Here is a 14,846-nt window from a genome sequence, read left to right as displayed (position 1 = left end):
TGGCTGGGCACAAAATCACAAGCCACCACACAGCTTGTAGATTCAAACAGCCACTCTTTATTCCCAAACTCACACCAGCACTCTACAATCACATTCTGGGGAAATCCATGTTCTCTGCCCAAATCCACCCCCACTGGGCTTCTGTCTCCCAAAAAATACTGACTGAATCCCATGAGAACTCAAGGGGAACTCAGGCAGCAGGATATGCCCTATTCCCAGCAGGAATAAACTTAAACCTGGAATGTCCTAAACCGGCACCCCCATACCTGTGGGCTTCTCTCACGGGCATGGTGTTTCATCAGAGCCCAGACATTCTATACTCAACTCCTGTCCCACACACCTGGCTCTCCTGCCACCCTCTGCCTACCAGACTACTCTCCCTTCTCGCCTACACACACTGGACAGAAATCCTCACTCCTCAAACTGCTAGGCCTCTGTGCCTGGTTCTGCCCCATGGTAAAATGCATCCATGAGTATTTTATCAGAGAGATATCTTCGGTATATCCTCCATGGTGAGCTCTAGAAAACATTTACCCCACCTTGCCCATAACAGTTATTCTGTTAGTCAGATGTCATCACCATGACCAAAATACCTGACAGGATGCACTTAGAGGAGGAAAAGTTTATTTTGAGTTCTGGTTTCTGAGTTTCTGTCCATGTTTGGCCCACTCCACTGCTCCAGGTCTGAGGTGAGGGAGAACATCATGGCAGAAGAGTGTCACGGAGGAAAGTTGCTGGACTCCTGGCAGGAAGGAAACAGAGGGGGGTGGCTGGAGACTATAGCTCAGATGGTAAAGTGCTGCCTCCTTTGCACAAGGCCCTAGGTTCAATCCCCAGCACCACCAAAAAAAAAAAAAAAAAAAAAAATGAGGCCAGGGACAGATATCATCCAAGGCCACATGCATAGTGACCTATTTCTTCCAGCCACACCCACCTAAGTTACCACCCAGTAGTTCTTTTAAATTATTAATTCACCAGACAGACTAGCCCAACCATGAGTTACAGCCCTCCTCATCTAAACATCTCCCCTGTGAACCACCTTCATGGCCTCATGAGGAAGGCTGTGTGACTGGAACTGCATGTCCCGCCCACTCTGTTTCCTTAATCCTCCCAAGGGCAGTTGGATATGCAGCATTCTATTTTTACACACATGAGATCAGAGGCTTATGCAGATTAACTTAATGAGATTTGCACAAGAGGCCAAAGTGCCAGGATTCAAACCCTGGCAAGCCTCCTCCATGGCCTACATTCTTGATGCTGGATTACCATGTCACTTCCAATGTCCACATTCCTTGGAGTGGAGGAGTAATTTTTAGACCTAGAGGAACCCTAGAAATTACCATTTCAAGTCTTCCACTTTTGGAGATGAGGAAAGGAAGCTACAGAAACCACCTGTTCCAAGGTCACCTGGAGACCCTGTGTGAGCCTGGGCCCAATGTGGCTGCTTAAGATCCATTAAAGGCTCTCACTCCACTAGCTCCTTGGCACAGCTACCTGCCTCCCCTCTGGAATGAGCACAGGAGGGCACAGAGGCTTCACAGCCCCTTGGGCTGCGTGGACCCCTCAGTCAAGTTGAGCATGCTGGACTGGATCCCAGCTTCACCAGGCTCTGCTGTTGTGTCGCACAGGCCATCCTTTTCAGGGTCAGTCCACTGAAGCATTCTTCATTCCACCATTTTTGTGGAGCTGCTGGAGGTCCTGTCACTAGCTGCACACAGCCAGGTCAACTGCGAATGCAGACACATCCATGCATGCTTTCCTGGTTGCTCTCTGGGCTATATGCTATCTCCTCCTTGGTCTTCTCATCTGTAGAATGGGGACAATAGACATGTGTACTTCAGAATGCTCTCATAAAGTGTCACAGATCACACAATGAGTGCCTGCCTGCTCCCCAGCAGAGGCTCATGAAGTTTATGTATTAATCCATTGCCACTCTTCTCCACTGTCCTGTACACATGGGCTGTGAAGAGGTGAGAGGAGGCCTTCACTGGAAGTGACAAAAACTTTCATGTGCCAGTGACTTGGCTGGTGGCTCCACACATATGGCATCATGGTGACAGTGGAATACCCCACCTTCAGGGACACACAGAGCCCTGTCCCTTCATGGTTCTCACTCTGGTAACCAGGCAACTGGCAGTAATCTCAGTCAAGGAGAATGCTTCTCTGGCTCCACCTGCCTTTGCAAAAGGGTCAAGGGCATAGCTCACCCTTATAGAGGGGCCAGGAACAGATATCATCCAGGGCCACCATTCCAGAAAATTGCATTTTCTTTTCTTTCATTTGAAGTTACTTGCAAGCTTTGATGATCAAAGAACTCCCCAAGTAAATAGCAAATAGAAAATTAGGCCAGGTGCAGGCATTTCAAGTGCGTTTGAATGACAGTGTTTCCCTGAAGGCTCTGCAGCAGGAGGGCAAACATAGGGTTGATGTTTCTCAGGTGCTGCTCAGGGGCCCTGGAGAGCACCCTGTCAGGCCCCCTTTCTGTCTACTCACCCCAGCCCCACTCCAGAGGCCAGGCTAAAATGCCCATGGAACCCAGGGCCTGACACAGACCCTGGAGACAAACTCTTGTAAAACTACTTACACATCTGGATTGCTAAAAAATGGGCTCCTTTCCCTAATACAATCTTAGTTCCTCATTGCACTCATTCAGTGTGATGGAACAGATGATCTCAAAGGAGCCAAGTGGAGGAGTGGTCCCTCCTGCCCCACCCACCAGCCCAGTGGTCCCATACCCTTGTCCACAGAGGACCAGGGCCCTCTGGGGCTGGAAGGTCATTCACTGTGGCTCAGGTCCTGTGTTTCCTTCAACCGTAATCCCATTTCTCCTCAGTTCAATGTAAGCTTTGGCAAATAGACAGCATTCAAAGGAACAGAGAGTGATTTCTCTTTGAGTGACAAAAATTAACTGACTTACCTCTTAATTTTATTCAACCTAGTTCTAAAAGAGAAGTCATGGCATTTCATAAAAATATATAATTCAGTAACATAAAATTATAAAGACAGAAATTCAGAAAATGGAAAATAATAAAATTAATGATAATTAAGAGTAGCTGGAGACCCTCTAACCATCAAATATTAGTCAATGGGGTTCCTAGTAGCCAGAGCAAAGAAGAAAATAGACTTGAAAGCTTCACAGAGCCTCTAGGTAGGAATCAAATGAGTGCAGCTTCTCCTTGAAGCCAGATTGAGAAGCCACCCCAGGAGGCCATAGCCAGCAAGAGGTCCAGAGTTTTCTGACCTGAGGGAACCAGCCAAGAGTGCAAGAGGTGCTGAGCATGCAGTGAATTCAGAGGGATGTGGGTTCCAGCTCTTTTGCTCACCAAGGCAGCGACTTTTTGGAGAGCCACTGGGGGTTCTGAGGTACAGTTACCAGGGAGCACAGGGAGAGGCAGGTCTGGCTCTATGCCCTTGCCACCTTTCTAGGACCCGCCACCAGCATCATTTGACAGCCTGGCTTCTGCTAAGTGAGACCTGGAGAATCCCAGGTACTCCTCTAGGAAACCACCTGCACTAGAGATGTGGTCCTGCACCACACTGGAAAGGCTGGCAGGCCACATTGTGGCCCTTGACTCTGGCCACAGCCCTGTTTCAGAATTACTCAGGCACTAGATATGGAGCAGTAAATATTTTCTTGGCATTTAGAGACATTACACTATATAAATATGCAAGTTTGTTTTTTCAGCTTCACTGAAACATAATTCATAAAATGGTGTATATTCAAGGGGTACAACATAATATTGAGAAGTGTGTTAACACCATGAGGTGACTTCCAGTCAAGCAATGAGCATTTCCATCACCTGGCATGGTTACCTTCAGATGTGTGGGGAGAATCACTAGTGAAACTGGAGTTTTGAGATGAAACACAATTCACTTCTTCCATTGGCAGGTAGAGTCTGCACAAGCTGCAGTTCTCCAGCCCAGAAATATCATAGCCCTTAAAAGTGGGCCATGCCATCCAATGTTGCACATACCCGAGAAGATTACCCTCAATTTCTTCTTCCTAGGTGCTGCTCTCCAAACTTCAAAGAATGAACTCCTTAGAGCAGGATGAACATTAATCTCTAGGATATATATAGAACTCAAAAAACCTTAACACCCCAAATACCAAATAACCCAATCAATAAATAGGCTAAGGAACTGAATAGATACTTCACAGAAGAAGAAATACAATGGATCAACATATGAAAAAGCGTTCAACATCTCTAGAAATTAGAGAAATGCAAATAAAAACTAATATTTAATCTCACTCCTGTCCGAATGGCAATCATCAAGAATACAGGCAACAATAAATGTTAGCGAGGATGCAGTGAAAAATGTACACTCATACACTGCTGGTGGGACTGAAAATTGGTGCAACCACTATGGAAAGCATCATGGAGATTTCTCAGAAAATTAGGAATGGAATCACCATATGACCCACTCCTTGGTTTATACCCAAAAGACTTAAAATCAACATACTGTAGTGATGCAGTCACATCAGTGTTTGTAGCACCTCAATTCACAATAGTTAGACTATGGATCCAAACTAGGTGTCTCCCAATAGATGAATGGATAAGAAAATGTGGAATATATACTCAGTTTTGAAGAAGAGTAAAATTATGGAATTTGCTAGTAAATGGTTGGATTTGGAGAATATCATGATAAGCAAAATAAGCAATCCCAAAAAAAACAAACATCTATTATTTTTTTACTAATATGCAGATTCTAATTCACAATAAGGCAGGGGTCAGTAAGGAAGAATAGAGTTACCTTAGATTAGGTAGAGAAAAGTGATGGAAGGGGAGGGGAGAGGATGTGGAGATAGAAAAGAAAGTTGAATTAAACAGACATTTTTACTGTATTTTTACTGTATGTGACTGCATGACCAATATGATTCTGCAACATGTACACTCACAAAAATAAGAAATAATATCCCATCTATGTATGATATACCAAACTGCATAATTGCATTCTACTTTCATCTATAACTGAAACAAACAAACAAAAAAGAACTAGAGCAGAGCCTGCAGCCTCTAATTCCATTTTCCCTTCCTGTCATAACCCTCTAAAAATAACCCTATTAGCAATATAGGAATGCATTTTTTTGTGTCCATTTTATATTTTATGTATATGGAATTATATAGTGAAAGAAGTAACCTTTTATCTTCAGTATTGTTTGTAAGAATCACATGTCCCACTGCCTGAAGCCCAAGTCTCTTCATCACCTTTTGATAGCCTCCTATTGTGTTTTTTTTTTCTATGAATAAGAGGTGCCTTGAAGAATTTTACCACCTGTGGGCATTTGGGTTGCTTCCTCTTTGGAGGATGAAGTATTCTCCTATGATTGCTGTTGTAGATGTGTTTGGGTAAATTGCATGTAAGTATTCTTGTTATTTATATCCTAAGAGTAAATTTCTGGATCATCAGTTACACATATTTGAAATTTAGTATATATTACCAATGCTTTCCAAAACAACTGTATGAATTCAATCCACTAGTATCATGGATATCCTCAATTAAACTTATTGCAGTCTGTATTTTGTTATCTTAGTAATTTACATGGGTGAGCAATAGTGACATATTGTGTTTTAATTTGTATGCCACCAATGAGTAAGAAACTTCTGCATATAAATAAATTTTAAAAAATTCTAGATGGCCAGAAAATAAAGTCTTTATTTCTAAAAAAAGTTTAAAATGGAACATAATGTCCATTGCTTCTAAATTTTTCTTCTACAGAGAAGAGATGATTAATACTGTTAATCATATTTTTCTGATATTGTAATTTACAATTAAAATAAGCAAATTAAATTTAACATAATTGGGCTTAATCTCCATAAATATGATTTCTTAAATGAATAAATTAGAAATTACTACTGACATCAAATTACTTTCTCCCTTTTAGTTCAGTTGTTAAAGAAACAACAGGATCCTGCCTCAAATCTCTCCACAGCAAGCTGAATTAACTTCCATTATCATGGCACTGAGATTTTTTTCTACTACTTTAAACATTACCACAGATTCTGAAGATATATCTAAATGTGTTCCTCATATTTCTGTAGCTGTGTTATTCCCTCATCTGTATTCCAATTTACTATCTCTTTTTATAGCACTTCAGACTCACAGCATCACAAGTGCCCCATCTTCCATGCACATATGCATGGCCACACCAAGATTCCTGGACCTCTGACAGAGAATAATACCCACAAAGACACAGCTGTAATGTTCCTAATCTTTTATTGTCAGATGCTGTAAAGCTCATGGATTTTCTCATCAAAAAATCATGGATTTTCTGCTCATGAATGAAGATTTTTCCATTTCTTCCCCAAAAGCTCAGGCCACTGTCAATAACTATTCTCATTGTACACCCTTCTGGGTCCCTATGTGGGAATCTGTAAACCCACAAGGAGTAACGTTCTAATGCACTTAGGCAAATGGGTATTAACCCATTTTCCTCCTTTTAATTCTTTTTCCTTTCTTCATATTTCCATTGATATCTGTCTGGGTTTATTTGGGCTACTGCAGATTGATGTAAATATTTACCTACTTACAATTCCCATTTATTACTCTGCTTTGCCACTATGGACAAGCCTGCTTATTTAAAAACAGATAACGCCCCTGCATATATACCCTGTGATTTTGCACTATTTGCTGCTCATTGGAATATAATTTTAACCCATAGAATTACTCATACTCCTACCAAACAATCCTGGCATGAATGAGCACATCTTAACCTAATGACCTGATATATATATATGCCTTTGTAGAGGAAGATGTGGATCAGACTATGCTTGGCCTGGTGAAGGGATCCTCATCCTACAGGCCTTTTCCCATGGAGGTGACAGGGGCTCAGTATTATAAGGCACTCTCTGAGGATCAGTTTACTCAACATAGCCTGATTTTCTCTTTTCATTGATAAACTGAGATTCTAGAGGTTTCTCTTGGCCTCTTGAGCCTCTTTCTCCTCCCACTGGCACCAAAGATGAGAATATGAGTGGATTCTTCTTTTCCAAAAGAGGACCTCTCATTTCAGTTGAATTCCCAATACTGGGGGACCATTTGGGGAATGCTCTCTGGCAAAGGCTGTATTTTAATCATCAAGTGCATAAGTATCATTTTTTTCTAAAAGTTTAAATTTAACCACATTTTCAGTTAATTTTTGTCTGTTGTGAACATTTTATCTCCTTAAATCTTGAGGTATCTTTTAGCACTCTGAACTGCAAGCTCATTATCATGTGCTTTTTTCTCATAGTACATAATCTGCCCCTGATAAGAATGAATGGTTCTCTCCAATTCTTCTTCAAGATCTTTGACTTGCTTTCTATAGTTCTCCAGCTGTTCAGTTACATGGCTGATGTTTTCATCCACTTCGGAAAGTTTTTCCTCTCACTCTACCTAGTAATTTTCCTCTACTATTAATTTTCTTTGGAGTTTCATTACATTCTTTGATTTAGTTCAATCTTGACATTAAATTTCTGTTGAAGATTCTGATTCTCTCTTTTACAATTGTGTATTTTTGACTGCAAAGACGCTTGCCCTGTCTTAAGATTTTTAATATGTTCTATAAGGTCTTCCTTTACTTCATCTACTTCAGATAAGAAAGTAAACATTTTATTTCTTTCTCCTTCTAAGGTTTTAAATGGGGCATTTAACCCTGTTCCTTCAAAGCTCCTTTTGGCTGATCATCTAAGTGAGCACCAATTTCTGATTCACTCTTCATTTTGAATTCCAAGTTACCATTATTTTTTAGTTCTTCTCCAAGAACAGAAGCCCAATCTTTCATCTGCACCAAGTGTTCGGTAAGAGACTAACATGTTTTTCTTTCTCTCTTAGAACTTGTTTGCATATACTGTAGAGTCTCCCAATGTTATTTTCTGTTTATTAAAGTCATTCCCTTTTTCTTTCCATACTTCAGCTTCTTGTAAAAGTTGTTTCTGACTATCCTGAAGTTGGGAATTTTCTTTGAAAACCTCTTTTATTGCTTCCTTAAATCCTTCAGCATTCGTTTGAAATATTCTCAAGGTTGTTTCAGCTTTGGCTAATAGTAACTTGAGGGGTTTTGATTCATCTTCTAGGAACTTAATCCTTCTTGATATATCTTTCATCAATTTGTCCTGTAGAGAATGTTTAGATTTCTCTTCTTTTAGCTCTTTTTCTAGAAAGAGTATTTCATCCCCAAGTTTAGATTAAGACCTATCTAGCTTTTCATATATTGCTTCCAAATTTTCTGCTTCTATTGACCTCTTCTCCAAAATGGCATCTTTTAAAGATGACTCTAAGCCTTCATACTCCTTTTGAACAAGTCTAACTTTTTCAAGTAGTTGACATTTTTCTTCAATTAGTCCAGCAAGTTTTAGAGCCACCTTATTTTCTCTTCTCACATAACACCTGCTTCTAACACACTGACAACATCTCCACATAAACAGAAGAACAGCAAAAAATCCAACAGCTGCATGTATCACCAACTCCCAAGGATACCCATAAGAATGAGGGCCCAGTTTCATATCTGCAGACAATGATGCTAAAGCCATGTATACTTCTTCCTGGACCAACTGCAAATACAGCTGAGGGGCAACCCTTAGCCCCTCCATCACACTAAGGCTGCTTGCAGTGTGAAGGAGACATCAAAAAACTCTAAGAGAGATGCTATGGGCATCCAGGGAGTCCACAAGATGATTCCTATGAGGCCCAGCAGATTCCATGGATCAATCAGCTACTGCAGACACAGCCTGCCCATCCATGTCCAAAGGCTGTGGACACTCGGGTCTTTGTTCAGGAACTCAAACCTGCACCAGGCAACAGAGCATACCATTGTGAAAAAGCTCCAGGGGTGCAGGGTGGTGTAGCTGTGGGCATAGACATGGGAAGCCACAGTCATAGGCTCTCAGGGGCCTAGCACATTCAAGTGCCTGTCAGGGAAGTCTGGGCCCCTTCACTATGCTGTGCATCCTAAAGCAGTGCAGGTTCAAGTCTGTCCCAATTGAGCCAGAGAGGGCTCCTTTCCATCCCACCCACCCCTTGGTTTAGTTTCATCCAGGCCATGGTGGAGCTTATTATGTGCTATTGCATTAGTCATAATGTCAACCAGTTTAATGTAACTAAAAATCTAAAACTTTGTAAAATAATTTGAAGAGCTAGTATATCACATATTTTTATTTGTACCACTTGCCCTTTTATTGTAATGGCTCATTCCTTTTCCACCCCTCTTGTCCTCTCTCTTTTTTTCTTCCTTCCTTCCTTCTTTCTCCCTTCTCTCCCTTTCCTTTCCTTCCATTGTTGTGAGTTAAACCCCAAGGCCTTCTCCATGCTAGGCAAGCTCTCTACCACTGAGCTACATCTGCATCATTTTGACACTTACTATAGAAGTAATCTGATTTATTTCTATATAAAAACTCTCAAGTGAGATTATTTCAAAAGTAATTTTTTTTTTAGAAAAGCTACTAACATGGGCAAAAATCAGTTGTAACAAGTTGCTTTTTAAAAGTACTACATATGCAATATTTCTAAAAAAAAAAAAGTGGGGTTGGGGATGTGGCTCAAGAGGTAGCACGCTTGCCTTGCATGCACATTTGCACTGGTTTCAATCCTCAGCACCACATACAAATAAAATAAAGATGTTGTTTCAACTGAAAACTAAAAATTAAATGTTAAAAACACTCTCTCTCTCTCTCTCTCTCTCTCTCTCTCTCTCTCTCCCTCTATCTTTAAAAAAAAGGAACTTGGAATTTGAGTTGGCTTTCATGTCAATTTTTCTAGAATACCACTTATTTAAGTCTTCAAAATCATTTTTTCAGATGTTCTTTTGACCCCTTATAGGATGAAAAACTTCTAAGTACCTGGGTAATTATAAATATATAGCAAAAAGAAGGATAAGATGTGACTCTTTGAAATGGCTTTAGTTCCTGTAGATGAATTATGTTGTTGTTAAGATAGAGTTCATTGCTTGATGTAAATAAAAGACACCTAATATATTTTTGTTCCTAGTTATGCTTGAGTTTTTGATCAGCCAAATCTAATGTTTGAAGGAAAGCATTCTCTATTAGTCTTTGGTTTCCTAAATGTCTCTAAATTTCAAAGGCGTTATGCCACCATGTATGATTAGACCAATTCTATTGCTAAAGCCAGAGTTTTATCAACAAAAATTAAAACTCTTGTCCAGTTCCAAAGGGTATAAAAGTTTAGAAACATTTTAACAAATGTAATTATGTGAGGTTACAAATATGTTAATTAGTTTGTGGTGAATATTTCACAATATACATACATGTATCAGAATCAAATTATCAATTGGGCATGGTGTCACACACCTGTAATCCTAGTAGCCATTTAAGAGGCTAAGGCAGGAATATCACAAGTTCAAGTCCAGCCTCAGCAATATAGGGAGACCCTGTCTCAAAAAAAAAAAAAAAAAAAAAAGACCACAGGCTCTTCCAGATCCATTAAGATGCAACACCACGTCCTGCTGTCCTCTGTCACCTCATGACCCTGTAGGCCTCTCTGGATGCTAAATAAAATGTCTTTTCTCTATAATTTACCAAGGGTGATATTCAATTATAGAAACAGAAATCGTAGTAAGTTTCAGAGAGATTACTGGTTAAGGCACACAACTAAAAGGCAACAACTCTCGAACTCAAGCCAATTGTCTCCAGTTCCATACAAAATATAACCAGTTAGCCATCAAGTAAAACACACAAAAACCAGGCTGAAGTTCCTCTTTATTTGCCAGAATTGTTTCTGTTTGGATGTAAAAGTCACTAAATGACAGTAGCTTGCTTGCATTTACAGCATCTGTATCAAGGTACCTACATTCAAGTGAACTTCCTGAGCCTTTTCCTCATCTGAACATGGAGGTCAATAACAATATCATCATCATCATCATCATCATCATCATCATCATCATCATATTCACTATAAAAGAGCTATTCCCATCATTAAAAGGACAAACAGAACAGACATCAAATGCTGTTTCATTCCTTTCTACTCTCCTTTTCCTGTTTCATTGTAGAAAAGAAAAAAAGTAAAGATTCTTGAAAATCATTTTACTTTGAAGGATTCTAGGATTTTCAAATGATATAGAAACTATAATAGCATATCAAATACTAACAAGATACCAAACCACACCCAGCCAAAAAAGTTAAGTCTTAGTCAATTACCTCTGACTTTCCACTCTGTGATATGAGCACCAGGTCTTACCACTTATTTAAATGTGAGAAAGTTCTGCACCATTCACATCATCATTCCCCAGATCACCAGAGATCATGATGACAGATGCAGTACCCCATGTGCTTCCTGAATATTTCCAGAGTTCAGGAACAGCTATTTGTGCACTTTCCCAAAACTTGTAATAACATTTCTTACCAAAATTCTAGTACAAACTGTTTTTCTTTGTAAGATGCAACATTCTGTTGTAGGAAATCAGTAGCACCCTACAATTAGAAACTAGTTAACTGGGTATGGTTGTGCATGCTTGTTAATTCCAGTTGCTCAGGAGGCTGAGACAGTAGGATCATGAGTTCAAAGACAGCTTCAGCAAAAAGTGAGGTGCTTAGCAACTCAATGCGACCCTGTTGCTAAATAAAATACAAACTAGGGCTGAGGATGTGGCTCAGTGTTCAAGTGCCCTTGAGTTAAATCCCTGGTATCCCCCCCACCGCCACCACCAAATGAAAAGATTAATGTTTCCTTTCTGACACGTTACCCTATGAAATGGGAATCTTCATTCCAGAGAATCTACTGTGCAAAATTTACTGAGACATGTCAATTTGCTTGACAAAAAGATTCACCATCATAGTACCATAAGAATTTGAAGGAGACATCAAAAAACTCAAGGAGAAATGCTATGGGCATCCAGGGAGTCCGGAAGATGTTTCCTATGAGTTCCAGCAGAATCCATGGATCAAATACAACCAGTAAACACTCTCATAACTAAAATTATTGTTACAGTGGGAAAAAATATCCCTCTTGGTAAACATCACTGGATCACACCAGGGGTCCTCCAGGAGCCCCACAAATAACTCAGACCACCACAACCTGCAGCACTATGTCTTTACTCTGACTGACTGGTACTCATACCAAGGCAGTTGTAAAATATTTGAATATCACTCCTAGGTATCATCAAAACTGCTTCTTAAGTAAGAAACTTTCTCCCCATTAAAATTTTAGACACTTTTCCCTTGAGCTACTTGACAGTGTTTTCTACCTAAAAAATACCAGCAGCTGAAAATAAGATCTAACTCCATGAAATGCATCTCTTCCCTAGAGGAGATTTTCACCAAATTATGTATGATAAAATTTAATTTAGAATTCATACACAGCCTGATTAAAGTTTTAAGCTGTGACACTAAATTTTTTTTAAACTAAAGAGATATAATATTTCCTTGTGGATGGTGCAAAACTATAAGTTACAACATAATTAACCATTCATTGTTTTGGAACCATGTATTACTAATCTATTTACTCATCCCAACTAGGATAACAATTCAATCATAAAAGCTATGCAGAGATCATTAATGAAAAAGAAAAAAAAATTGGTTCTATTCCTGGAAATACTCGAGTTTATTAAACTACACAACTGTGTAGCACTTATAATGCTCCTAAAAATTATAGAGAAGACCCAAAAAGATGACCATTTATCCTTCTGCTTAACATTAAACTGGATGCATTGGTTAAAAATGGGCACTACCCACTCAGTAAGAGCTTGTCACATGGAAAATAATTAAAACCATCATATAAATTTTTGAAGGAAAACATCTGAATTTGTAGACAGAAATAAAAGTCTTAATTTTCAAAAGAAAATGATTAGCTATTTGCAAATTTACAATTCACTAAAGCCATATCACCGTGATTTCACAACCTAAAGTAAGTAACAGTGCCATGAAATTTTACTTGACAAAGAACAGCTTAGAACATAGCCACACAGTTAAAGTTATGACAATAAATAATGATCAATAAGAAAAATCCATGCACAAAACAATTGGTCAAAACAGGAGCAGTCAGAGCTCTAAAGATGCAGGGAGACATCTGTGCCCAAGATGCCCAAGAAAGGATGCTTCCATGAGCACAAGAGGCAGCCACACAGATCACATTCCACTTGAATTTCTGTTTTTAAGTTAAAGATCTGATAGGGTGGCTAGGTAAAGCAGAAGGTCAACCCCAAAGGATTCACAAGTGAAAGCCATTGACTTATCTCTGCAAACATGATTTTCAATACCTGTAAGAGACACCGTCCCATAGCACTTGAGCACATTAAAATACTCAAGCCTAAAGTGTACTTGCTCCTTCCAACTTCTTCACCATGTTAGCCAGCATTTCCTGCAAGGTCTGCAACCAGAGGGACTACTCCAGCCCAAAACTCTAGATGGACAGGTCCTGGGGCACACTCTGCAAGAAAAGGGGGAGAGTTGTGAATATGTCACCAGTGTCAGGCATCCAGACCCCATCTACCTTGGTGTCTGACCTTCAGCTGCTTCACAGAAAGAGTGAAGGTCCTTGCTACCTCTGCACTGGCAGCTGCCCATCACCACAAGTCACTGTCATTACTGCTTTTGTTACATAGATTATTAAAATCAGGGTAACAAGTTCTGCCATGTTCTGAAGTGTGTATCTTGACACGCACTGCATTGGAGATTTGTCTGTAATGCCTGTGGTTCCCTACGACAGGGACTATTACTACCACCAGAGAAAAAGAAAGCAGAGAAGTTAGGTCCTTTTTCCAAAGTCACACTGACACAAAATATTCAAGCCAGGATAGAAATTTGTACTATCCCATCTCTCATGTATTGGTTTTTAACCCACCAAGCATTTGATTGATTTAAACAATAACATTTAAGGCTGGGCAAGTGGGAGGCAGTGACATCTGTGTAATGTGTCTGCACAGAGAGGGGGGCAGCAGAGATGAGGGTATCCAGAGGCCACTGTGCCTGCTTTAGAGAAACAGGGATCAGAAGGCAAGGCTGGATGGAATCTGCATTGGCCAGGGCCACCACTGTAGGATCAGGAACAAGGAGGAGGAGCCAAGATGCAAGAGCAAATTATGACATGGATGTTACACAAATCATTATAAGAGCTGCACACAACTATGAACATTTCTAAAGCCTTTTCTCATTAATGTACATCAAGATGGATGAATCTGTCTCCTTGGATCTTTTGGAGTGTCCTGAGTGCTTCTGCAAAAGTCTTGTCTTGCCAGCATAGGTTTTGCAAAGCATGTTTGCTGGGATCGTAAGTTCCCTCAGTTGTTCCAAGTGGAGGACTCTTGTTGGCTCCCATGATGAGCTTCCAGGTAACATCCTGCTGGTCAGGCTTCTGGATGGCATCAATCATAGGCCTTGGAAACCTAGCCAGTGAGGGCAGTGGAACCAATTGAACAAATGCATTAAGGATTCAGGGCAGCACTATGGCTAATTGTAGTGCAAAAGATCTGTAGAGCTCCCAGTGCGGATGGCAGACTTGGGTGCAAGGCTGGAGGCCCCAGTGAGGAGTACCTTTACCATGTCCTAACACATTACAAAACTATGAATAAAAGGAGCCTGGAGACTTTAAATTCAGCAAATGATGTCACATTTTTTGATGACACGTTGTTGAAAACTGGTTCCACAGGATAAGTCAATGGGATCCATAGCTTTTTCCCAACAAACTTAGTTCAGATTATTAAACCACGGCCTCAGCCCCCACCTCAGTACAAAGCACTATATGACTTTGAAGTGAAAGACAAAAAAGCAGCAGATAATGACTGCCTTCCGTTTGTTAAGGATGATGTTCTGACTGTGATCCAAAGAGTGGATGTAAGCTGTGCTGAAGGAATGTTGGCAGAATAAATAAGAATATTTCTAATTTCCTACATTGAGTTTAACTTGGATGCTAAGCAGCTG

General features: G+C 40.1%; 1 pseudogene; it reads right to left on the bottom strand.

The window, feature by feature from the left end:
* Positions 1–6,764: 6,764 nt before the first annotated feature.
* LOC139705035 (melanoma inhibitory activity protein 2-like) lies at positions 6,765–8,570 on the bottom strand (annotated as a pseudogene).
* Positions 8,571–14,846: the final 6,276 nt, after the last annotated feature.

This window comes from Marmota flaviventris, chromosome 3 (assembly GCF_047511675.1).
Source record: "Marmota flaviventris isolate mMarFla1 chromosome 3, mMarFla1.hap1, whole genome shotgun sequence".
NCBI classification, from domain to species: domain Eukaryota; kingdom Metazoa; phylum Chordata; class Mammalia; order Rodentia; family Sciuridae; genus Marmota; species Marmota flaviventris.
This window is presented reverse-complemented; position numbering and strand designations above follow the sequence as displayed.